Here is a 27,332-nt window from a genome sequence, read left to right on the forward strand (position 1 = left end):
CCAGAACGTGTCTGATAAATGATAATTAGCTGTTCGATTGCTCGCTCGTTTCGTACTCAATCTGCAAACGAAAGGAATCGTGAATTAGAGAAATGCAATAATGAAAAGGATAAGTTCAGCACAAAACGCCCTTGGCTAAGCACGTTGCACGGCCCACTGAAGTCACCCCCCAAAAGCACAAAGCAAAAGCATTTAGCTAATGCTCATTGAGTTTGTATTTTCAAATTTTTTTTTTTCGGATATGTAGAGCCTATAGCAACCCTTTGCCCTAGCCTTTGTCAATTGCCAAAAGCCTTAAATCTCTTTATCAAGTTTCTGCTTATTGCTCTTATTTTTTCCACATTTGTTTTTTGTCAGCAAAAAAAAACTTTGCCTAATGGCTTGGAATTTAATTAAATTGTTTTTCTCTCTCTCTGTCTCACTCACTCTCTGTGTGTATGAGTGTCCCTGCGGCTTATGGTGACTCGCACCACAGCATGCAAGCACTCCAGCCATCGAGCACACGTGCACTTTAGCGCCAGCTTTTGTGTTCCTCCACAATGAACGAACTTGAAGAACCAAAAGGCAGCTTCAAGCATTCCTGATTAGAAACCCATGCGGAGTTCAGTCAAAAACTCGAAAAACTTGGAATGCTTAGAATATGCTTCCAATATCATTATTAAAAAATAATATGTTTAAAATATAGATCTAGTATCAAGCTGAAGCAAAATTGGTAAGGAAAAGCCGAAAACAATGATAAATTGAAATGGGAAATTTCAAGTTTTGACAAACTCAGCTTGGAGTCCAGACACATTGAGGATATCAGGAGTCGGAACAGTCGTGAAGCTTTGTGGTAAAATAGGTTGTATAGGAAACATTTTGCAAACGAAATCATAAATCAAATCAACTTTGCCCTCATGGAAACTGACAAAGTATTACTCTAAAAGGTCTGCATTCGAGTCCAATTGGAATGGTGCGCCTCGCGTTGCTGGTCCAATTGGAAGCACATTGAGGGGTGGAAACCTAGACACAGGCACAGAGCGAAGCAAAGAGAGCAAGAGGGAGAGCGAGAAAGAGAGAGACAGAGAGAGCAGGCGCATTAGATAGAGAGAGAGAGAGAGAGAGCGCGCGCTAGGGCAGTGGCAGGAAAAAGGACTCCCTTTTCTGTGTAGATCCTTGTTGGGTTGCGTGTGAGGCTTAGAAATGTGCATAGAAAGGGACCGCATTGAAAATAGGGTAAAAACCTGACGCGAAAAACAAACAAACAAACGAAGCGGCACGTCGCGTACCCCGGACGACAGGGCGACAGGACGCAGGACACAGGATACACAGGCCATAGGACACAGGACGCAGGACAGAGGACATGGGACACAGGCTGTGTGCGGCTTAGAGCTCGTAGCGGATTTTCGCCTGGCTGTGGCTGGGTCAATGAACTCGTCGCGTTGCGGCCAGTGTTTTTGGGCTGTTTCTCATAATCATGTTGTTGTAGTTGTTGTTGGGCTTGTCTAGTTTCGCTCTGGAAGGCAGCAGATCGTTGAATTGCTGTTTTGTGGTTGCTATCCGCTGTTGCATGTGGCATGTGGCACGCGCTAGAAACAGCTGTTGCGTTCAATGAACTCAACGCCAAGGGCCTGAATAGGCCGACAGGACAACAGCAATAACAACAACAACAAGAAACTTGATAAGGCTAACGCAAAAGACAGACAAAAATACACACACGCATACACCCACACTCACACGCACACACACTTGCACACACTTGAAGTGCAGGCACAATGAAGCAAGAGCAAAAAAACCAAATCAAAGTCAAAGCCACGAAAACAGGAGACAAGCTCAAAACAAAGAAAATCCACAAAGTGGTCACAGGGACGCAGCAAAGAGGAAGCACACACACACACACACACACGCACACATAGCTTAACTGTGCGCTGCAATATGGCTGCATAAAGCGAGCTGCATCTCAGCAGCCACCAAGCCCAGTCGCCAACTCCTTCAGCTGGCAACCCCCAACGGCCAGCGACCCTGCCAAAGACAACGACACTGCGTACGTGTCTCGCTCTGTATGTATGCGTGTGTGTGTGTGTGAATGAGCTGTGAATATGAAAAGAAAGAAGGAAGAAGGAAAAAAAATGTGTAATTGACACTTTTGCGCCGATATCTGTGACCTCATTTAAAATGTGTGTCGTTCAGCACCTTGAGGTGGGTCAGGGCATGTCTTCGCGAGGCCAAGGGTGCCAAGCAGGCAAGAGATGGCATTAGGGGGAGAAAGGAATGGAGATAGATGGAGAGGCATGAGAGAGCATGAGGGAAGACATGGTAAAGACAGCTGGACAAACGAGGAGAAGAGTTGGAGAAACGGATAAAGATTGAAATATTGACGAAGGAAGCTGTACGGACGGTGAGAGAGAGGGAGAGAGAAAGAGAGAGAAAGAGGGAGAGAGAGCAAAAAGAGTGAGGGATCGAAATAGAAATGGGGATAGGGGTAACAGAGAGAGAGAGAGTGCCAAAGGGCGAGGGAATAAGAGAGAGAAAGAGAGTGGAGAGATTGGGAAAGAGAAAGCGAGAGATAGGGAAGAGAGAGAGAAAAAGTAAGAGCGTAAGAAAGAGACAGAGTCCTCCTCTGAGACCAAGAACAGAGTAGAGTAAAAAGAGAGAGAGAAAGGGTAAAATAAAAATGTGTGGGATAGACAGAGACAGAAAGACACAGAGAAAATATTATACAAGAGGAGCAAGTGAGAGACGAAAAAAGATATAAATAGAAAGGACAGAGAAGTTGAGCAGTAGAGGAAAGGAACTGGGAAAGAGTAGGAAATAGTGAACAATTTAAAAGAGAGAGAGAGAGAGAAAATGGAAGAAAGCCACAGTCAGAGACAGAGAGAATTTTCTGTATTCCTTACAATAGTAAGGAGCGTCATTTCTCTCCGCTAAGCAAACATGACGACAAAGTAATAGAGAGGGAGAGAGAGAAAGAGAAAGAGGGAGTGAGAAAAAGAGAGAGTAATAGACGGTCCTCAGATTAAAAATGACAATTCTTCGGAACAAGAATCGCAGCAATAATTGAACAGAAAGGGAAGAATAAAAGTAGGATTAGAAGTAAAGATAAAAGTTGAGATTAATTTGAGAAGAGATAGAGAGAGAGGGACGACAACAGTATAAGGAAGAATCAAAGACCGGAAAAGAGACAAACTTCATGCTCAGTCTCTTTTCACTTAGCTATATCTTTCATTCTCTCTCTCTCTCTCTCTCACCCTCTCTCTCTCTCTCTGTCTGCTCACTTCTCTCTCTATCTCTCTCTCTCTCTCTCTCTCTCTCTCTCTCTCTCTCTCTCTCTCTCTCTCTCTCTCTCTCCCTCCCTCTCGCTCCCCATTTCTAGCACTCTTCCTTTCACAATCTGATTATAATTTTTGTCCACACATTGACGATGATCGTATCATTCCATGCATTTCCAACACTGTCAACAGCAGTAGTATTGTGATAAACACATATTATATGATCGCATATGATGATATCAACATGGCAGTGATATACAATTTTTTATTTACACATGACAAAAAAATGTAGACGAAGCACATGAAAAAAAAGCACAGAAAAAAAAACAGTAGACATTAAGCACTGTTATAACTGTTATATACTTACAGATTTGTGCAATACGATAAAGTCAACACAGACACGTCGCAAAAAAAAATATATAGATAGCAAAAACATATATATATATACTTCGATATATATATATGAACGAAGAAGCAGCAAGAAAAAAAAATTTCTTCTTTTTTTTGGCTCTATTGATTGCAAAATGCTTGCTCGCGCTCGCTCACTCAAATGCTGCGTTGGCAACAGCTATCTCGCTCTGTCGCACGCTGCTGTTGTTGTTGCTTGAGTTTTAGCTGTAGTTGTTGTTGTTGTTATTGGTATTGTTGCTGCGTTTGCTTTGCTTAGCTTGGCTTGGCTTTTGCACAGTGTAACAAAAAGCGAAAAAAAATGGAACAAATTTGACTAGGAACACAATCGATGCGTTGTTGTTGTTGTTGTTGTTGCCGCTGCTGCTGTTGTTGTTGCTTTACAGTTAGCTCGGCTTTCGTCAATCGAGTTGAACGTATTGCAATTTATGTTTGCCCGACACGAGTGTTTAAAGCGAAACGTAACGAAACGATAGTAGCGATAGTTAGTATATATATATAAATTGATATATATATATATATATATATATATACCTAAATATATATCATCTGGTATATTGCACAGAAGAGAGTCTTGCACAGAGTTATTGCCGTTGCAGTTACAGTTGTTGTTGTTGTTGCTGTGGTTGTTGTTGCAGTTGCAGTTGTGTTTCTGTTTGTTGTTGTTGTTGTTTTTTTTTTTTTTTTATTAGTTGGAAAAAACGTAGAACACAACAAATTTGTAACTGAATACAACACAAAAACTGGTGCAGAGGAGTCAAAAAATTATAAATGAATGTTCTCGAATGAGAAACACAACCGAATGGAATCAAAACCGAACGAAAGCAACGAACGAACACGTACGACTGAACAGAAAGCAGGCGCCGCCGGTCGCGACTCCGTATCCAGTGTATCCTTTAACGACGCCCCACACCACGCTCACGGCGAGAGAGCCAGAGACCAGAGGCCAAAACGAGTGCGAGTGCGAGCGAGCAACCACCCGTCGCGCTGCTTTTGCATGCGCCGTCTCGCTTGCACCGGCGCGCAATGAATCGCCGGCCGGCTGGCACACACCCTTTTGCGCGAGCGAGCAGGCTATAGCGAAAGGCATGCGGCCTCGCTCGCACGCTCACACACGAGTATCGGACTTTTTCTGCTCTCCAGGGATACAGAGGAAGGAAGCGAGTGGGAGAGAGGGAGAGCGAGAGGTGAGAGCGAGCTTGTCAGAGTGGGTGGTTGTGGGACGGGGTGGCGACTGTGTCATATGCAGGCTATGCAAGTGTATACATATGTACATACTTTACATCTATGTGTGTGTATGCATGTATATGTGTATTTGCATATTTACATGTATATGCAATGTGACATCCACCTATGTGTGTGTATGTGTGTGTGCTTTGATATGCAAAGCAGATTAAGTACCATCTGGCGTTCATCATGTAGAAGAAACTCTCTAAATGCCACACTCCACCTGAATGTGTAAACAGCATTTAGCATATTATCAACTTAATTGATCTACTCATATACATTTTTATTCCTAAGAGATCGTATGCTGTTGATATATGTATAGCTGAATAGAAGATATTTGAGAAGAACTGCTAGGATCTTAAGTTGAAAAAGAAAATTCATGGTATTTCATTTGATTCATTATCTAGTAATAATAATAACTTCGATACTATATACAGTAGAATCCCGATAATTCGAAAAGGCACGGGGATCAGATTGATGTCGATTTACACTAAAATTCAAATTATCGAGAATTATTAAAAACGAATTTCTTTTAAGGGGATCGAATTTTTTTTTATTTATCGCGATTTAGCGGCGTACGAATTATCGAGACTCGACTGTCTATGAAATATTAAAATTATACCTCTTCAAATTTTCCATATTTCCTTCGTCATTTCTCTATTAGCTTGCTTAGAATGGCTTAAAAACATATTTACTTGTGTATTAAAAGGACAAAAATTTAATATCATTATAATTGTATTTTATAACTATCAATAAGATCTTTACATATACATCCCTATATCATGCATCATATATAAATGCTTAGGGACATAGATTATGGGTATAGTAACAAGAGTATGATAATTAACAAACTGGACTTCATAAGTTGAATAATCCATAATTTTAAGATCTGAATAGAGTCTGAGAGCAGAGTAAACTGAAATTTTTTAATAAAATTTCATGGAATAAACTGAAGGATAATTGCTAGCACTCAAGCTAAGTACGAAATTCCGCAGACAAGTTTATATATAAGTATATATAAATAGATATATTTATATAAATATGTATATAGATATATATGTATATATGTATATATATATATATATTTATATGAAAAACCCAAATGATTTCTGGATAAAAGCTTTTGGACAAAGAGAAATGAGAGAATTTAGGCATTGCCGCAAAACACAACCCCTCCCAAGCGCGGGCATAACACGCAATAAGGATACGTGGAGCAAGCAGTATAGAGACTGTGCAGGCGAGAGTGATAGATAGAGACAGAAAGAGAGAGAGAGAGAGAGAGAGAGAGAGGGAGAGCACAGCAATGAGAGCGAGAGCGCACGCGTCTATTATGCCGGCAGCCGGTTGTCTGTGCTTTATGCTGAGAGAAAACTGAGAGCAGGCACCTTGCAGCAGCAGTCTATTAATCTGAGAGCCACACACACATACACACACATGCACACACAGACACACACAGCTTCCTTATGATAAATAATGAAATTTCAACGTTTTGGGTTGACAACAGAGAAGATGAGCAGCAAAAAAATTTTGCTGGAGCAGAAAGTAGCCTGAGGGGGAGTACTAGATGTACAAGTAGAAGCAGTAGAAGAAGAAGCATTGGAAGAAGAAGAAGAGAGCAAAGAGCAGCAAGAAGCAGCGGCAGCACACACAAGGGGAACTGTCAACTGAACGCAGTCAAGCTAAACATCAGTTGGTGGTTTCGGCTACGTCGGGTGGTTTGGGTGGTTGCTCAACATCTGGAGTGGCAACCGTTTGCATTTGATTCTTTTTTAGCATTTCTTGCTCTGTCTCTGTCTTTGTCACTGCCACACTCCCACGCCCATGTCCACTGCCCAGCACCCCCCCGCCCCCCTTCCTTGCATTTCGAAAGTGTTTCTCATTTTTCGCATAGGCTCTTCAAGATAATTCCGCTTATCTTTTGACCCAATTCGTTTAATTTTTGTGATATTTTTTTTTTCTTCTGTTTTTGTTGCTGTTGTTGTTGTTTTTGGGGTGGTTCCGACGGGGGCTTTGAGCATGGGAGTGTCAAGTGGTTGGGTGGAGTTGGCCTGGGCTTGCCATTGAAAGCTCGTGTGCGAAATAAGCATTCATAAAGTGTGAACTCCAAAGATAAAAGATATTGAAATACTTGCGTATCCTTAACAAGTCGGGCCTGAGTATAGGGCCTCAAGCATTTGTTGACACAATCAAGGGCACTTCATAGCTGTGAAAAGCATTCACAGAGCTCCATTCTAATAGAAGCTGTTGTTGTTTTGTCTGTGATTCTATCTAAAGTAAGTCGAGTCTTTGATCCAAGCAAATAGTTTTCCTTAATATGTGATTTATCGAATTTTGGCCTTATATAGGAAAACTTTACATTTATCTGATAGGTTTTATAAGATTCTTAGCTGCACTGGAATACCCCTAATGCAAATGCTGTCTAAGCTACTATTTACATGCTCGAATTTCCCATATTACACGACCGAAATCCTATGGAAATGGTCAAATGTTTTGGAAGCAGGGAAAAACAATGGGCAAAACAGGTTCAGGAACTTGCCTTGAGGCAGGCAGCAACCCCTTCAGCTTTTTCCTTTCTTTTTTTTCTGCTTTGTTTTGCTGTGTTCCCGACAAATATGACCATATGTCTTCATTTTCCAAACATTTCTCCGACTTTCACACATGAATGTGCGTGTGTGTGTGTGCGTGTGTGTGTCAAATGCCAAAATGTTTTTCAAGTTTTGACAGCGACAAAAACAAAAGCGTACAAGTAGGCATGCTGTGGTTCGGATATGCCAGACTAGGAAATACCCTTACTCACAGTTTATGAAGATTGAGTTTTCCAAGAGGGGATATCAAAATGAATCGATTTGAGCTATCGATTATAAAGAAATAAACTTGTTCTATAAATGAAAAAGGCAATGGAACAATCTATATACTCTGTGGTCTAATAGCTGTCAAGATCGGACGGACAGACAAACAGAGGCAAGTAAACATCGATACATCTATCGACTTCCTAACGAACGATATTTAGAAGATCAGGCCAACGATCGTCTCTCACACCTATCTACCACATTTCAGCACAGCCAGCAACTGCAAGGTATCAAGAAAGGATCGTAAGTGGAAAACAGTGTTGCAAAACCCGTTTGTCAGCGTAACTCGTTTTTTGTTGCCGTTGGAGAACGTCGACCAGAACAAATCAATTTGCATTTGAAAGTAGACAAAATAGGAAAATGTAACACTTTTTTTTTCTTTTCACCACCGTACGTTGAACCACCAGCACCACCTCCAGTTCGATAGCTAGCTAGCGTGGATGACAGCTGTCAAATCTCTAGTTGAACATCGACTTATTGACATTTTGCACTAGGGTTTGCCAATATATTGTAATGAAATGTTAGCTGAGAACAGAGACGTACTTGAGCAGGGGTTGAGTTGAGCTGAATCTGCTGTGAAGCCAAGGCCAAACTGAAGTCAGGGCAAATTTGAGAATTATGTAGTTCACGATCAAGATCAAATGCAGCTTGCTTTAATATGGCAAATATTATGCAATATTTGTACATTTAAATGTTATCGATAACTTCAAGAGCAGCTGAGATTTAGTTATAGAAAATGGAATAACTAATATTTTCTATCATATTTCTAGCTTGTAATCAGCAGCGTAATACTACGTACATAGCCAAGCATTCGTTGTTATTTAAAGAATTCGACTGGCTAAACAAACAAGCCCTCCCCCATGCCATGCTAAGGCCTGACGCCTCTGGCAATTGTTCGCAGTTGCCTTTGATGGCAAATTAGTTTGCGCCCCATTTTTCGCGAATTTCGCTATGAATGTTGCCTAGCTACTCTCTCTCTCTCCCCCTCTCACTCTCGCTCTCATTTCCTCAATCTCTCTCTCTCTCTCTCTCTCTCTCTCCCAGACAGACGCCGAGCATGTCTCCCCCTCATTTCATCTCGTTAGACCAGAGTTCAATGCACTCAAAAATTGCATAGGGCGTTCAGGTAGAGGCAGAGGCATTGAATTGATATCAATCGAAATGCCAGCCACATGAACAATCCAGCCAATCAGCAATGGACCACGTCCGAAAGGACCGTAGCCCAGTAGTTAGAGGTAGCCGCTCAGCTGTTACATGTGCGTACAGTGAAGCCTGCCAGCTGAACAATAGGGCTAGGAAACAACCCTCGCTTTGCCTAGCCGCGTCTTGCCTCGTGTATCTATCTGCTTCGATCCGGCCAAGGGTTGTCCGTGTGCTAAATGAGACGTTACAAAAGGTGAGGCAGAGCCGTTGCATAATTATAGACACCCAACACTTAACTGGATCTATCGAAAGCGCCTAATTAGTGACTCATTTGAGACATTCAAAATGAAAGTCGAACTGGAAAAATCATACTCTGATAGAAAAAGATTCTAGTATTTCTTAGCTCAACGGGAGAATCAAACTAAAGTATAAGATAGATCAGGTATTGCTGGCATACGATTATCAGCTGATATGAAAAGCTGAGCTCAAAAATGTCAATATTTAAAGCTTTAAAGCTTTAAGCTGAGCTTCAGCTTGATTATCGAAACGATCTAGGTGAGAGAGAGGAGAATGGGGGGAGAGAAATGAAAGTGAATTGATGAAGAGAGGGAAGAGAGGGGAGAGGTAGAAAGAGGGCTGATAGATAAATATGCAAAAATAGAGATATGGAGAAAGAAAGATACAAAGTGAATGAAAACAGGGAGACAGAGAGAGAGAGTGGAGAACGAGAGCGAAAAAGAGGAAAATAAAGATTGATATGGTAGTTTCAATGCTCGCTTATCTCTTCACTTGTGTGATGATCGTCAATTCACATTCACGTACTTTGATATGTATGTATGCAAAAGCTTCAAAGCTCGCGCTTTCTCTCTCTCTCTCTCTTTCTACTCTTATTGATCATAACTGATAATTGTGATAAAAAAAATACTCACTAAATAATGAATATCTTTAATATGAGAGATAGAAAAGACGAGGCAGAAAATGAAAGTGTGAGAGAGAGAGATGGCGAGAGAGAGTGAATTTCCAGTTTCTATTGCTTTGTCACACTCTCATGAGCTCCATCTCCATCTCTATCTCTCTCTCTCTCTCTCTCTCTCTTTATACATCTTTATTTTATTGGAGATCATAAATACATACACGTACACAAACACATCTATCTATTACATATACACATATTACATACACACATATGATGTATACATAGATTCAATGCAGCTCACCTGGCCAAACGTTCAGTGCACCACCTGCAGGCACTGTGTCCATGCAGGATATTGAACTCTGACACAATCCTATGTACAGCATAAAAGCCTGGCAGAGCAACCCAAGCTGAGGCAAAAAAAAAAAGTAACGGCTTGTGGGTGGTGAGGAGGCGTGGCGTGTGGGGAGTGGGAGCTGTTTTGCTTTGGCTGTTGGCAAAGCGTCTGCCGGCCGGTGGCCAACTTGTCTATGCGGGCAGCCCCACACACACACACCCCTCCCCACTCCTGTCCACGCCCATGGCTGCTCGCTCTTCGTTTCATTCATGTTCTCTCCATGTGTGTGTGTGTGTGTGTGTGTGTACATGTGTGTATGTGTATTTGTGGGGCGTTGTTTTGATTTCCATAGATTGCGCAATCCACGCGCCACACAATTTCGCTCGCATCCTGGCCAGGAAGCAAAGCTCATAGAGAGAGAGAGAGAGAGCGAGTGCGAGAGAGCTGCGCATGTCACTGACAGAGAGAGTGAGTGAGAGAGAGAGAGAGAGAGCAGTCAACTGTGTGTGGCTGGGTGGTTTGGGTGGACTGAAGCTGCGGGTGGGTTGAAAGTTTTTCTGCTTGGCTTTTCGTTTTGGGGAGCTGCGCACAATGTGCGGAAATTGAATTTGCGGCAGAAAGCAAAAAAGGAGCAACAACAATAACAACAACAACAACAACAACAACAACAGTAACAACAATAATAACAACAACAACCACAATAACAACGAGCGAACAACAACATGGAGCAAAGCTAAAAAAAAGTTGCCTCATTGCATTTTTATGTGCTGTCAACGTGGCAGCCGGCAGGGTGCGCCTGTGTGTGTGTGTGTGTATGTGTGTGTAAGCTCCACAGCACAAGCACACACACACATGCACACATTCGTACATGGAACCGGCTTTTGTTATTTCGTTAGCTCATAAAATGCTTTTTCATGTTTTTTTTGCGCTTCTTTTTCGGCTTTCATAAATTGCAGCACGTGTATGTGTGCGTGTGTGTGTGTAGATGGCGACATCAGTGATAGTAATATGTGTATGTACACACACACACACACAGAGATCCATAGAATGTACCTGCCATCAGCAGAAATAACTTCAAAAATTGCACATTAACATTTATTGAACGTCGCGAGGGTTGGGCGAGAACATTTTGGGAATTTCGGGTGTTGGCAACTATTTAAAGAAGGTTATTTTTAGTGACACAAGTGAGGGGGGGAGGGGGGCAGGAGACAGCGCTCAAGAGTTTAGCTTATTCGAACAAAGTTTTGGATAAGTTATTTTGACAAAGTTGTTCTAGGTGAAGAAGAAGAAGAAGAAGCGAGAAACAAACAAGACTAAAGGGTTGTTGCACCCTTAAAGTGAACTTTAAAGCGAATAATCAAGTAGAACATATTTAGGTAGAGATATACATGAAGTTACATTTAAAATTGTTGGATTTTTTGGCAATGCACGATAGATTTAAGGCAGACAGATTATCCGATCTGCATAGAGTTCTAAACTATCTTCAACATAGTTCAATATGAAATTGTCATATAAGTTAATGATTTTTATATTCTCAAGATACCATTGAAAGCTGTCTACAGAGTATAACCCAAACGAGAAGACTCTAAACGTATCTAAAGCATAATAATTTTTTAGAATTATTTAGTGCCTTTGAGATGCTTTGATAAAAGTTATTCATCTTTGGTTGATCATAATTTTCCACAGGGTATTTTCCACTAGAACACCGCCCTCTGAGCAATTCTTGCCTAATGAGTCAAGAAAGCAGAGTTTGAGTATGAACATCAATTTGATACCCTAGGAATCATTTCAGTACAGGGTATCTTCTAAAATAGCTCAGCTATATGAACATAGGTACAGACTGAGTAAAAGTTGTATTACACTTTCTTATGTACCTCATTTAGTACAGAGTAATTTATATGTCAATACCAAATAAGCATCTGGAGTTTATTGTAGAGGAATACCTTTACTGCATAGGAATACGTGACAATGAGCATACCCTATATGAATACTGTGAGCTTTAAACGTTCAATGAAAGCATTCCTTAAGTCAAGTATTAAAGGATAAAGAAAATATAATCCAAGTAAGCCAACTCTATGAAAACTTAGCTTAGCATTAAAAATACTTCGAGCTTGTATTTGCTTTTTATACTTATTCACCAAAGTGAAATGAGTATATTGGTTTTGTTTTTCTGCTTGTATTGAGCTCGAAGTATTTAAGGATATCTTCAGCATGCTAAGCATATTTTCGAGTCGGGTTTAATTTTTGAAAATGTGCACCCACTCATCAGTCCCTTACATGAGCAGCTCAGCTAATATATACTCTATACTGCGTATAGGGTATAATCAAGTCGAGCTCATTCTACCTGCTTTCTTTGCACTTTGTATTTCAAACTTGTATACTCAGAATATTTGTTGCTTTGCACAAGTTGTTCTATAGCCTTCTTTGATTAGCTAAAAGTTTCAGTGTTGCAAAACGAAACAAACAAAAATGAATTAAATGAAAGAAGAAGAAGCAGGAATGTGTGTGTTCTATTTGAGTTGTAGCGAAAGGGTTTTTTCAGCTTTTGCTTTTATTTAATTAAATGCAATTGAAGTGCACTTTTGATGCAATGAAAACAAGTTTTTTAACAAACAGCCAACCCACCCAGGCCAGCCAGCCAAGCCACCCAAACTACCCAAACCACCCAAAACAGCATCCAGCAGTCGCAGCGGCGGCGACAACGACGGCGGCGGCGGCGGTGGCACCACCGAAAGCCCAGCCAAACTGGCAACTTTCATTACCTGCGCGACAGCAACCACTGGACCCAAAGTGCAGCCACATAACCACCAACAACCCGCCCAACCACCAGCCCTTACAACCACCATCAGCAGCAGCAGTAGCAGCAGCAGCGGTTGAAGGAGGAGCAGGAGACGGAGTACAAACAGCAACATGCAAATCCACAGCTAAAGCTGCTGCCAGTGGCATTAGCCAAAGACTTTTTTTTTTTTTTTTTTTTCAATGCTCGCTCACAAATGAGAAATACGAGCATATTGGTTTGCTGCAATGGCCTAAGAGACTTGTGATTAGAGGACCTACAAAATAGTTTTTCTCATATCAAATATACGTATGTGTGCATTTATAGTCAGATATAGCCGCATCACTCAGTGGATCTTTAGATTAGATAGATCTACAGAGCGGTCCATATTCGACGAACCCATCTGGCAGCCCTACATATTCGACAGACCCAGGCATTTAAATCTAGAGCTAACCGTATAGGTGCTATAGTATAAAAAATTCATTGCAACCAGAAAAACGTTTGAGATGTGGCCATATTTTTTAATTTTATAGTAAACCAACACTTATGCCATTATATATAGAAGATCATTCTGCACTATCATATAAGACATTCATTAAGCATAAGTTTTAGCCTAGCTTGACTCGGTTTCATCTTTATAGCTCAGCTGCAGTTTACTAAACATTTTTCAACTATCTTCACAGATTTCATGGATTCATGGCATATTTTACCAAATTTTTGGACAACTGTATATTATCGTTAGCTTCAACTATCGCTTAAATGAAACTATCGAAAGTAGCATAACTCTTGCTTGGCTGGCAAATTTCATTTGAAATTCGCTCAAAGTGAACCCAAATCATTTCCTTTTTTTGCTATGCTGCCTCGAGCGAGTATTATATGGTTACTAAAGCTCTGCTTTCTGATTTTTTCTAAGCTCTTAGGACGGATTGTTTTGTTTTTCTGTGCCGCGCTTCGATTGAGGACGACGGTAGTGCATTCAGTCAGCTGAAAGACCGAGTCAATGCTTTGGCTTTGCTTTGCTCTGCTTCTGCTGCCCGCTCTCGCTCAGCCTCTCTCCCCCTCTGCCCCTCTCTCGCTCTCGCTCGTTTTTTATAAACATCAAAAATGTATAAACTGACAAACAACAACATCGTGAACAACGAGAGCCCAACAACAATGGCTGCAAAAATTCAAAATTCAAGCAGCACTCGAGAGCGGGCAGCGCACGTTAATTGAAATGGACAGAGCATCCGGACTGCAGCCACAACAGCCCCTTGGCCAACAAAAAGTGCACGGTCAGTGGGCGGGGCACGTGCCAGAGGTGTGTGGGAAAAGGGCCCAGGGACTGAGCGCTGACAGGGGCAGCACCAGGCGGCACAATTCACAAATTCGGCTTAGAATATCGTATGCCATGTAACTCCAACTGTCGGCAACGTCATGTACTGGTCCGGTATAAAAAAAAGTACCTAGGTACGGTACATAGACTCTAAGGGAACAAAAAACAAAACAAAAATAGGGAAAGTAGACATGAAAGTAGACCCCTTGCAATATGTATATAACAGCAGCAGTGCCATGGAGCCTGCATATGGTCAACCTGGTATGGTATCGATAGATAGCAAAGAGATTGAACAAAATATGTTCTGCATGGTAAAGGTCTTGCTTTGATCCGTGTTTCTCTTATATCTCTATACATAGATCTGCTATGTGAGAATTATATATAGAACTAGGAATTAATTTCATATGTTGAATATATATCCATGTTTCACTTATATCTCTATACATAGATCTCCTATGTGAGAATGATATATAGATATGTTGAATATGTATTGAATATATATATATATATTACAATTTAAACTACGTTTCTATATATAGATTTTACTGATGGTTCTGTATTATTGTATAAGCTACTATTATAGATCTCCAAAAACCAGTATTCCGATGCCAGTACCTATAGATACCACTATACTTCTCTATTGTGCGATAGATATGTCTCGATATACATACATTTATAATATTCCTATACGAACTCTATTCTATTCTATATATAGATGTGTACAATGCTAATTCCTTTATCATGTATAGTTATACTACCTCTACTCCAACTAAAATGTCAGCTATATACATATATATTCCTTTTCATATACTATACTCTTCTTTATATATGCTCAATAGAATAAATACCCAATACAAGACGAAACCTTGCTAAATGCACTCGAAATTAAAGAACATCGAGCATTAAAGTGTTTTACAAAGTCGGAAAATCGTTGAAAATTTCTCTTTTTGGAAACTTTTTGCAAAGTTTTCAGAGCAGATGAAGTGCTAAATAATTAATTAAAAAAGTTTATTTTTCTTTTGCTTTTGCAATTGGTTTTGTTTCGCCTTTCTTGACTCATTGCGAGCATTAGCCGCCTCGAGTGGACGTGAAAGGCAATTCAATCAGGTTGCCAAGCAAACGAGCTGACAATTAAAAGCAACGAGGGAAATAAACGGAAAACAATGTAGAAATATATTCCAGTCATATCCTTTGGCTGCGGACTTAAAATGTGAGAAATAGGGGGAGAGAGAGAGTGGCATATCTAATTTAAGGATCTCTTCTAAGTCAGACAGCGGATTATGTTTTCTGGTTTAGCATATTCAGAGCTCGAATCGTTCAACAGCCTCAGGCTAACATCTCTGACTTAACATATAGTCTACTCATAAAGTATGTACTTAACACAATCTGGTTAACATCGTCATGAAATCTAGGAACTCTCTATAAATTGTCTGTTAACGCACAGTGGCTTAACTTAACAGATGTTGTTTAACATAGTCTAGAACAATCTGATGGGTCTTCTATTTGACATTTTGTAATATCTTGAAGCACATGCGATCTCTCAAGCTTTACAGCATGAGTTTAACATATTCTCTACCAATTAAACATATGTTGAAATTGAGTGGCGCAATCGTGATTGCAGTTTGTGTAAAAGTCTGCATTGGCATTCCAATCATATCCGTTGTATCATATAATTGTGTGTCTCCGGAACACACACATGCACACACACGCACACCCATCTGATTGAGGATTGGGAAAACGTTGGAGCATTGCGAGCGCATGCGTCATATTGATTTTCATTTGCCGGCCAAAATGAATAGAAAACTTCAAAAGGAAAGCCCAATTTGCCAACAAATTTATATATGTATATACATGTATATATCTATATAACTATAACATATATAGAGATATATATCATCGAATCAAGTGCGGAATGTGAAATGCAATATCCCAATATCCAATTTCCAATTTCCAATATTATTTTTGTCTGTGGATTCACAAAAAGAAGCAGAAGAAAAAGAGGAGAGTGAGAGGAAGAGAGAGAGAGAAAGTTTTGTTTGCGGCCAGAAGCCGGCGAGGCGGTCGGAAGTGGGCGTGGTGGTGGCCCCATTCGATGTGGCTCGATTTGAGTGCATTTGATGGATGCCCCGGCCACATGTGCGCGTCTCTTCGAGTATTAGTGAAATGGCCAAATCCCAAACGCAATCAAATGCAAATAATCAAAATGAAATTCAATTTCAATCGCAAAACCAATAAAAATTTGCAATTATAGCTATTCACTATGTGTGTTTGTGTGTGTGTGTGAGCGTTGTGTGATTTAAAGTAATTACTTTTAGCCTGATTTAGCAAATGTTTGAAACGCATATCAATTTTATTAATATCAAATGGCAATGGCATCAGCTATGCTATATGATATGATTTTTCCGATTACTGCCTGTTATCGATAGTTTAAATGAGCACTGGAATAGTGTTATCGAACGTACTATCATTACTAATCGGTCCTATAATCAAGAACGTTTCAAGAACTCAAGTTAGTCTTTCGTAAGCTGCTATATAGCGATATAACTATACAGCTTTAAAGCTAACAAATATTAACTGAAAACAAGTAAGAAGGCTCCAGTCGAGACTAGAAGATACCCTGAACCCTCTTATCTGATAGTACTTGAAATGCGTTTTTTACAAATTGGGGGCGAAGGGGACGTGGTAATCTTCGTATCGATCAACTTTATATACACAGTAAATCTGAAGTCTCTAGGTGTAAAAGTGTTAAAATTAGGCTGAAGAAACAAAATCAATTTTTCGATTATTGTCGATAAAAAAGTTATCGGATGATTTATCGAAAAAATAAAGCAAACTCACACTGCGTATGGTATACACGAGTATGCATGCCAAATTACAGCTTTCTAGCTCTTATAAGTTCTGAGATCGACGCACTGATACGGACGGACGGATGGGCAAACGGACAGGGCTATATCGACTCAACTGATCAAGAATATATACACTTTATGGGGTCTGCCTCCTTCTGCCCGTTACATACTTTTTCACAAAACCTTTATACCCTGATTTCCCATTTTCAATGGGTTCAGGGTATAATTAAGGTCCATATAATTCTCGTTCCGATTTCCAAACTAAATCATCGATGCATTCTTAGATCATTGATCCTAAGATAATATATATCAAGATATATGATATAAAATAAAGCTAAATAAGTGCCTTTAGACTGACATATTATTGGCTATATAGAGATGACAGAAAAACTAATATGCTCTGCATGCACGCGCATAATAAGTATTCAAGTAACTTTGTCGAAAACTCTGTTAAATTATAGATTAAATATATATCAAACATCAGACGAATATACACAAGAAAGTTAGCTACGCTCTGGCCCTCTCAATATGTAGCTATATACTGCCATTCAAGACAGAGTCCAACATATAAACATTCAAAATTATTGAAAGACAAACAATCAGACCAAGTTTTGCGAGTTCTTTCAAGTTTTTTACGTTCCATTTGGAATTCTCAAGTTGTTAAAGCACCAAATTTCGGGCAGAAAAGTTTTTGCCTCGCTCAAGTAAAAATGTGAAATAAAAGTCAATAGAATACAAAGGGAAATGAAAGCAAAAGGAACATGAAAATAATAAACTCGAAAATGAATTCGCCTCGACTTAAATGAGGCATTTTCATTTGAGGAAATGCAATTTGGGCTCTCGGACAGAAACTCATTAAATTTCAATGGCAGTTATTTCGATGAGAGGGCCGGAAAAGTAACGAAAGAGGCGGGCAAAAAATATATATAAATAAGCTCCCAAAAAGAGACAAATAATGAGGGAAAACAAAGGAACAAAACCGAAAAAAAAGAAAATTAAATGGGAAAAAAATTAAATAACTCTTTTTCAAATTCAATTTCTTATGCACGAGCTTAATTCTGTTTGCTCGACGCTTGTCAAGAAAACGCTGAGAAGAAAAAGCAGCAGCAGTAGCGGCAAAGGAAGAAAAGTTCATAATAACATTTACAGCACAACCACCCCACGGCAGCCACCACCCAAGCCACCGCCCAACCACCCGGAAAACGATGCAGGCAACAATTTCTGTCTTTCTTCATCTAAAGCATTTCCCAACTTTACACAAATGCTGAATGAAAAGCTGCTGGAAAACACACACACACATATATGGAAACACACTCACATACACACACACAACCACACACACGTACGCACACCCACACAGAGAGCGAACAAACACTCAGCTGCAAAGCAAATGCTTTCTGAAAAGCAAATCTAGATGCGATTTTCCATTTGTGCGAACGTCTTTGCCCAGATAATAATTTAAGGCCATTTGCTGCGATAAAGAGGAAGAAACTCTGTGGAGTAGTATTTAGTTGACATATTTATTGGTTTAAGCACTTCACTTAGACGCTAATGGAACTGATGGAGGCAATGGGCATATTGAAACGATTATCGAAGTATTCATCAATTCAACATATCTCTGCCTTAACAATGTTATCGTTAGGATAAACTATCAATAAGATGTACGTATCTAGGCTATATTACACTTAATTGACTTATAGATAGATAGAGCTTAAACATAGCAGCTAAATAGGTTAGAGATACAATCAACTATCGATAGCTCAGCGAGATATGAGTAAAAAATTCCATGAACTATCGATGGGCTAACTATCTTATAGATACATTAAGCTTGATAGACATCTTACTCTATCGATATGTCTCGATCGATATGCGATAGACTGTACTTATTCGATAATTATGATGGGTTAACTATAGCTATTCGACAGAGTTGAGAGAACTACAGATAGTTTTAGAGCAATCAATATCGATATAACGTAAATATTTCGATTAAATTTCGATACATGTAAATGAGTAATACGATAAACTCTGGATCAGCTGCAACTAACCAATAGAGCTACAAAAGTTATAGATATATGAGACCATATATGATATAGATAGACTATATCTATTTGATAGATACAACGGAGTTAGTGATACGACAATCTATTGATTAGATATACCTATTCGATAGAGTTGAGAGAACTATAGACAGACTTTGTACAATCAATATCGATATCAAGTCGATACCTATTCGATGAATTTAAAAGAGTATTACGGTAAGCTATTGATATAATTCGATAGAGCAAAGAAGATTATAGTTTATCAAACTTTCGATACGTTATTAATCAGCTATAACTACTAAGCAATTATAGACATGACAAGTTATCGATAGTCCGTATATTTCTGATAGATGTAAGACAGCTTCTAATGTTACTATATTATCGATATAACTGACTGTGAATCTTTGAGATAAACTAGCTTAGGACAGCATTGACACACATTTACATAAATCTCCTTGTTCCAAGCTTAAATATCTTTGAGATGCTCTGTAGATTATTGCTTACTTTGAGATACATTTCAATGTTGCTGAACTAGTAAAAGTTGCCTCAGCAGATACTTGGAATTCAGTGTGCGCACATTGAGATACTTTTGCTACGCTTTGCTATGCCAATGAAACATTTGTTGCTTATTTGTGATTCAAATAGTAGCTCACAGATAGTTAATATCCTTAGCTGGCAAAGCTGCTTATGCTTCGTGCCATGCAGTCGCCCGGCTAGGTGGACACATGCATCTAGATACTTTAAGCATCTTTGCGCTACATGTGCGTCCGCTTTGTATCTTTAAGATACTTTTCTGTAATCCGCTTTTACCTGGGCTAATTACCGCTGGGCACATACTCAAAGTTCGCTTAGCTATAGATATTTGGCAGTGATGAAAACGTCGGAAACTTTTAATTAAGCTGAATTTGTATCTTTAAGATACAAATTTGGGAAGTCATTTTAATTTGCTGTGAAATTTATATTTTCCAACAGGTTCAAGTTAAGCTGGAGCAGAGTTTTCAAGGAGCCCAAAGTGAGTGCATGAGTAAGTGGTGCAGAGTGGGGCAGAGTGGTGCAGGGTGGTGCAGATTGCTGCTGCTGCTGATGATGATGACTGCCTTGATTGCAGCTGTCTATTGTAGGCAGTTAACACTATGTGCAATTGGAGGCAGAGCGCTAGAGTCGCAAGGAAACTGCTAGAGCTTTCAGCCACTTACGCTGTGTATCCCTGTGTGTGTGCACACAGTTACACACACTTGCACACGCACACAAAGACAAGATTTATATAAAGTTTTGTAACAAAAGAGCAGGCGCCGTTGCTCTGGCAACTTCGTTGTGTGCAGTTTTTTGGATGCTGCAACGAAGCGCCTGCCAGTATATAGCGTGCCACAAATAGGGGCAGCTGCATATATCATATAAATATATATAATATGTACATAATACATATATAATATCTCTCTATATATATAAATTTCTGTTGCTGTTGCCGTTGCTGTTCCTGAAGAGCTGAGAAATCGCATTTCATTTCATTTTTAATTTAATGCCAGCACGCGCCCAAATGCTGTGGGCGCCTGGGAGGATGGGGGCGGTGTGTGTTGGGGGCGTGGCTGGGTTGAACTGTTCTGTTTGTTGCTCAACTTGACCAAAGTCGAAATGGCTGCAATGCATTGCATTGAACTCTGAACTTTACCCAAGCTACATTTAAATAATTGATTTTGTTTGCCTTGCAGGCTCTCCCTCTCCCTCTCTCCCTCTCCCTCTCTCTCTCTCTCTCTCTCCCTCTTTCTCTCTTTGTATGTGACTTCCGCCCTGTCTTCTCTACCTCTAACACGCTCTCACTCTTTATCTGCCTTTTTGGTTCGGTTTGTTCCTCTGATGAAATATGTATGCTGCCTGCTTTTAGGCGTTGCCCGTTAAATCGTTTTGTGGCCAGAAGGAAAACACTTTTCTGTTGCACTCAACAATCATTACTAACTGAACCGGGATGAAGCGAACCGGTTAGGTCATATATACAAATTGAAGCTACTATAGCTAGTGTTATTAAACCGTTTCATTGTAAGTGTCTCAGGATCTGACGAATTCAATTTCCTATTATGTAATACAGCCGAAGCAAACCGAATGGAACCGAACTGAACTGAACCGCAGCTGAGTGACTTATCTGAATTACAATGTATGTAAGCTAGCTTCATATTAGATATAGGCATTCTTCGCATTAGTTCGCATGAGTAACTGAAAAAGGAACGATTAGAATCTCAGCGAACTGGTTCAGCAAGGTAACACATAGATAGGATTGCTTGTGAGGCATAGAAAAACTTCAGTTGAATCACATTGGAGCAGAACTCTATCAACTTTCGCATATAATCCAAATCTACTGAAGCAATCTGGGCAATTGAGTCATCAATCTAGTATCATCTGGCTTACAAAAGATAATAGATCTGGCTCAGTATAACCTACTAAACTCTTCCTCATCGAGCCAGTTCATTAGCCAAGCTCATTCGATTTAGCTCAGTTACAAAACTTAGGATTGACTAATTGATTCATTAAACAAGAAATAAAATATGTTTTTAGAAGGCACACAAACGCAACCTCAATCTGGTTCATTGTCCACTTCAACTGGTCTAGTCCTAGCTCAAGACTCTCTGGTCAATTTAGTATTAAAATTGCTTACAAAAGAAACCGGATCCGTTTTAATACAGCCTAGCGAACCCATTCTCATTGAACCGGTTTAAATCTTGAGTATTTGGTTCTTTAAACAAGAAATAAAATATATTTTTAGAACGCCCGACAAGTGCACTGCCCAATTGAACTAGTTCAGTCTACATACATAAGTTATCGATGAAAGAACTTTGTGTTTAAATAACAAATTTAGATTTAAGGACGATAATCACACCGAAAGTTCGATTGAACCGGTTCATTAGAGGTAAAAAATGATTATATTATTAGCTCGACAACTAGATAGCTCTCGTCTGCAATTAAATCGAATTGGAGCTTGGCAATTGCGTTAATAATTGATTTAGTGAATGGGTAATACGTCCATTAGGCACCGCAGCGAAATTACAAATTACCGATAATTGCATTATTTTTAGCAAATGTCACTCAATTATTTCGCCAGCCATTCGAAAATCGATCAAATTGCATTGTATTGCACAATATTGAAGGGAATATTTGATTTACACTATTCGTGTGGGTTGGGCCCATTTGGGACCGAGAAGGTACCGTGCCAAGGCCTACCCCAGGCTCCAGCAAATTCATCATGATGAACAATGCAATCGACGATTACAATTAATGCATAAATTGCTTCCCTGAATGAGCTGAAGTGTAAATATGCCAACAATAGCCGAATGCTGCGTGCTGTGTGTGCGACTGTGATGGCTAGATGGCATTCAATGAGAGAGACAGAGCTAACAGAGAGAGCAAGTGAGATACAGTGAGAGAGAGAGAGAGAGAGACAGAGTGATTGACAGAGGAGCAAATGCAATTGAACCCTTTGTCCTGTCAGCCCATCACTGCAAAGCTTTTCACAGCTGCAGAGTGCGAGCCGAGTGCCAAATATTTAATCTATCTCTAATCATTGTATATCCCCCAAATGAAAATTTATTGGCTCTTTTATTTGCGTGTGTGTTTATCCATGTCAATGTTTGGCAATCTAGCTTTCAGTCTAGAAATTTGGGAATTTGAAATCCGCATAGAGTCTAGATAGAGTTCGCCATGGAATTTACTCTAGTCTATACTGACAATCAAGATGGACAGATTGAAAATATGTCAACTTGGCTTTAGGTTATATTGGTTACTGTGTATTACTGCCGAAGGGGGTTTGGTATATTCATTATCAGCACATCGAGCCAAGTCGTTCTAGTCGTGTCTGTCAGTTCGTCATGCTTATATCTAACTTTTCGTATGTCCGTCCGTCTGTCCAACTGTTTTTCTGTCTGTCCGTCTGCTTATCTGTCCGTGTGTCCGCCTGCCCGTCTAACCCTTCCCTTCCGTCTCGTTAAGCTAGAGTCATGAAATTTCTCCCTTTATAGCTTGAGCAGATCTAGTTTGTTATCGACTAATCGATAACGATTTGATTGATAACTATTAAAATCTGAAGAGTGTAGCAGTTATTCAGTTATATCGGATGTGTTTGGCGCTAGAGTCTTCAGATTCTATAGATAGTATTGTACGATTTATACGATTTTCATATACTTTTTTTTTCATTTGTATATATTTTTTGAAATTCTCGAAATTTAAGCCAAACTGACATTATATAGAATAAGAGCTCTATAGCTCTTAGACGAGTTTATGTTGTATAAGTTAGTATGAGACCTATTGAGCTATAGTTAACTCTTATGCAAATCAGTTTAACAATAAGGAACTATATTGAACCAATTGATGCCAGATATTTCTAAGAAAAAAATCGGTTAAAATTTTTAGTTTTGACAAAAAATCGAGGTTTAATGGGAAGCAAAATCTCACATACTCTCAGAATATTTATATGTATTAATATAAGACAATAAATACCTATATATGCAATATACATTTCATCATTTACTTACCTTATAAATTGTTGTCCTTAACTGATATTTTGTGGTTTAAAATATCACTTATCGCTCGCTTCTTTGCTCTTTCTCTGTCTCTGTCTCGCTGTCTCACTCGGCTTACTCGCTAGTTGTCTCTTTCTAGTTAGCTCTCACTTTCGCTCCTTAGTCAATCTCTCTGCTTTCCGTGTAAATTCTTATAGCTCGCTTTTGTCTTTGTTGGATGAAAAGTTTTTTATTTGTTTACTTTTTTTTTGTTTAAAATTTTCTTTTATTTAAAATTTTATATTTTTCTTCTTAGTTTTGGCAAGTTTTTTGTTGCTGCTATTGTTTTTGGTGTTGTTGCTGTTAACCGAAAATGTTTATTATTTTTAATTGGGTTCTAAAAATAATTCGTCGTATTTTGAAATCGTTGGAAGTCCGTTGGTTTTTTTCTTCTTTTTTTTTGTAATTTTTTTTTACCGTTTCTGTCTTTGTTTTACTAAATTTTGTTCATTGATTTTTTGTTTTTTTTTTTTTTGTATAAATATTAATTTCTTTAAGAATTTCAAGTCTTTTTTATTTTCTTTTATTTGACATGTAAATATATTTTACTCGTATTATAGATTTTATATTATTTGGTGTTTTTGGTTTGCTTTAAATTATGCTTTCATATATAATATTAATATATGTATATATATATATTTTTTTTACGTTTATCTTTATCTTTAGATTTATCTAGACTTATGTCTGCGTAGTGCGCGTCCTGTAAATTCTGTTAAAAAAAACCATGTGGTATATCGTGTCCAAATCGCCCCGAAATCGTCTCGTTTTCGAATTTTTTTTTTTTTTTTACTTCTTTTCGTTATCCTCTTGCTTGGTTTTCAACTTTTTCTTGCGCGTTCTTTTATCAATTATCGTAGTCTGCTTTGGTCTTTTACTTTCTATTCGTTCTATTCCTTATATTTTCAATTTTTTTTCCTTTTTAGACTATGAGATCTTTCGTTATCTTGATTTCGTATCTCTTCCTTTCGACTACTTTTCGTACTTCTTTTTAGACTTTCTTTCGCTTGTTTGTCGGTTCTTTGCTTCTTCTCTTTCTTCTGCTTTTGGTTTTTATATCGTCTCCTTTTATCTCTGCTTTTCGTCTTCTATTCGATCTTTTGTTATCTTATTTTCGTTTCCTTTTTACTTCCTTCTCTCTTACTTTTCAGACTTCCTCTCACCTTTCTTCGCTCTCTTCTTGCTGTTTCCTTCCTCTTTTTTTTTTTTTTTTTTTGCTTCCTTTTCGGCCTCCTTTTCTCACTTGAGCACAGATGTAACAACCCACAACACTATTTGTATAATTCCTAATCAATTATACGATCTATATGCGATCTATATAGCTAACACCTAGCTATATGCACACTTAAAAAAAAATTACAGTAAAAAAAAGTTTTTATTTTTTTTTTTATATTTTCACAAAGTTTTTTTTTATGTATTTCGATTCTACAATTGCTTTTCCTTTGCTCTATTTTCCCTTCTTTTTTTTTCTCGCTCACATTAAAAAAATTGTAACACAAATAAATCGTGGGAAATGTATTGGAGCCGTTTCCTACTTTTATTTTATTTTTTTTTATTTCACGCTTTATTTTCTTTTGTATTGAAGTTCAAAATTTCATAAAATGGTTTATATATATATTATATATTTTTTTTCTTGATATTTATTTAATTTTGTTGTTGTTGTTGATTGCTGATTGCAGACTTTCGGTTAAAGACTTTCAATTATCTGAAATGATATAGGAGTAAATATTTTAGCAATATTCTAAAATAAAATTTAAATAGAATAGAATTGATGAATATAGGCCATTTCCAAAACATAAGTGTGGCTATGAACAAGTTTTTGCTTACAATGAAACCTTTTCATACTCATTCACTAAATTGAAATGGGAATATTGGCTTTGTCCCCCAGAAGTTAGAGACTTATGACTCGAATGAAAGAGTGTAGATTTTCCTGATGCGCCTTCTAGGGGCGTGGCAATTCAATTGTATATATGGATTTGGTAAAAAAGATTTGGCGAATATGTTTACGACCATTAGGGACGTGACATATCGGGTATAACTGTATCTGCCACAGTTTTAGAACTAGAAACTCGAAAATTAACGACTAAATTACCGTTGACATCCTCTATTGATATGTACAAACATAATATATCTGGGCTGTGAATGAGTATTCTGCAGTCGGTAAAGTCCGACTGCAACATTCTTGTTTTGATTTTGAATTTAGATCCTGAAAAAAAAAACAAATATATTATGTATATGCCCAACTCTAATGTATATACATATATATAGATCACTTGTACGATCTATAAATATCCTTACGCACATATGGTTTAACTCTTTAGACATGTTTTTTGTCAGTGGGTCAAAAGTTGGGCTACTTAAGATCTCTGTCAAGGCACAAACACGCTCACACACACACACACACACACACACGCACACACACATACAATTGACAGTAGTAGACGTTACTTTAAATAGACTTTCTTCACATATATTTTTATGAACGATGATCTGTCAAGTTTCCTGTCTTGAGAACGGCTTGAAACGTACTAAAACAACGGCGACTGCGACTGCGACAGCGACTGCGACGCTGGCGTTGACGCTGGCGTTGGCAACGGGACAATGGCGGCCACAGCGAGCGCGCGTCTCTTGAGCTCTTGAATTAGAGAAGTTGCCGTTAGAAGTTGTTGCTTCCTCTTGCTGCTTTCAGTTCTTTCGGTTTTCGGTTTTGTTTTGCTCGACGGTTCTTTGCTTAGTCTCTGCTGTTGTTTGTTTACTTTCTCTGTAGTTGTTGCAGTTTCTTGTCTTTTTTTTTCGTTTTTATTTAGATGTTTTTTTTTTTTTTTTTAGTTTGTTTGTGTACTACGGAAACAAGGAGAAATCAAATAGCGACGCAAATGATAAATTATATGAGTAGAATAATACAAAACGCGCTTAAAAAAGAACCGCGTTTGCTGGATACGCCGAAGACTGCTTGACTCGTACTGATTGAGAGAGAGAGCGCAGCGAGCCCACCAAAACAACGGCAGCGACACTGGCAGCGACGTCAGCAGCAGCAGCAGCTGCTGCGGCCGCAATGTATCCTGTGTTGAGAGTTGCGCTTCAACGCGAGCCAAACGAAGAAGGAGAAGAAGAAACAACAAAAACAAGAACACAAACAAACGGTAAAAGAACTACAACAATGCGAGCAGCAGCAGCAGCAGCAGCACCTACATGGCAGCGCCCCGTAAAGCTCCAAGCTCTGCGCACAGCTTTCAGCTGCTATAACTCTACACAGGCCAAAGGCAAAGCTGCGCCGCAATGCTGCCGACTGCAACTGGGCCAAGTCTCCAAAGCACAACTCGATTTCATTTGTGTGTTTGCAAATGCATTTAGATAATTTACAATGTACCAAAAGCACACAGAGAGCGAGCGAGCGAGAGTGGGAGAGAGATAGAGACACACATGCACATTTATATATAAGCATGCGATCTCTCTCTCTCTATCTCACTCCCACCCACACACGCACTTAGTCTGCTATCATTGGACCACGCATACATATATATATAATCTGTATAATTGCTGACACGCACACGCACACACATGAACAGTCTTCTAATATGGCGCCATCTCAATTGCAGTATGACCGCATCAGCGCTTGAATATAATTGAAAGTACACACACACGCACACACAACCACACGCACACACACACACAGCTCATCAGATGGCG

General features: G+C 39.0%; 2 long non-coding RNA genes across 3 annotated transcripts; both read right to left on the bottom strand.

Annotated features, from left to right (window-relative positions):
• LOC122757866 lies at nucleotides 1-23,901 on the bottom strand. Of its 2 annotated transcripts, none has more exons than XR_006358039.1 (2): nucleotides 23,619-23,901; nucleotides 1-61 (listed from the first exon to the last, which is right to left on the bottom strand). It is a non-coding gene; the product is annotated as an uncharacterized LOC122757866 (long non-coding RNA). The 2 variants fall into 2 exon arrangements; XR_006358038.1 differs by lacking the exon at nucleotides 23,619-23,901 and adding an exon at nucleotides 3,616-4,184.
• Nucleotides 23,902-24,379: 478 nt separating this feature from the next.
• Nucleotides 24,380-26,457, bottom strand: LOC116804579. Its single transcript, XR_004364576.2, has 2 exons — nucleotides 26,172-26,457; nucleotides 24,380-25,347 (listed from the first exon to the last, which is right to left on the bottom strand). It is a non-coding gene; the product is annotated as an uncharacterized LOC116804579 (long non-coding RNA).
• Nucleotides 26,458-27,332: the final 875 nt, after the last annotated feature.

This window comes from Drosophila mojavensis, unplaced genomic scaffold (genome assembly GCF_018153725.1).
Source record: "Drosophila mojavensis isolate 15081-1352.22 unplaced genomic scaffold, ASM1815372v1 contig_136, whole genome shotgun sequence".
In the NCBI taxonomy this organism is placed as follows: domain Eukaryota; kingdom Metazoa; phylum Arthropoda; class Insecta; order Diptera; family Drosophilidae; genus Drosophila; species Drosophila mojavensis.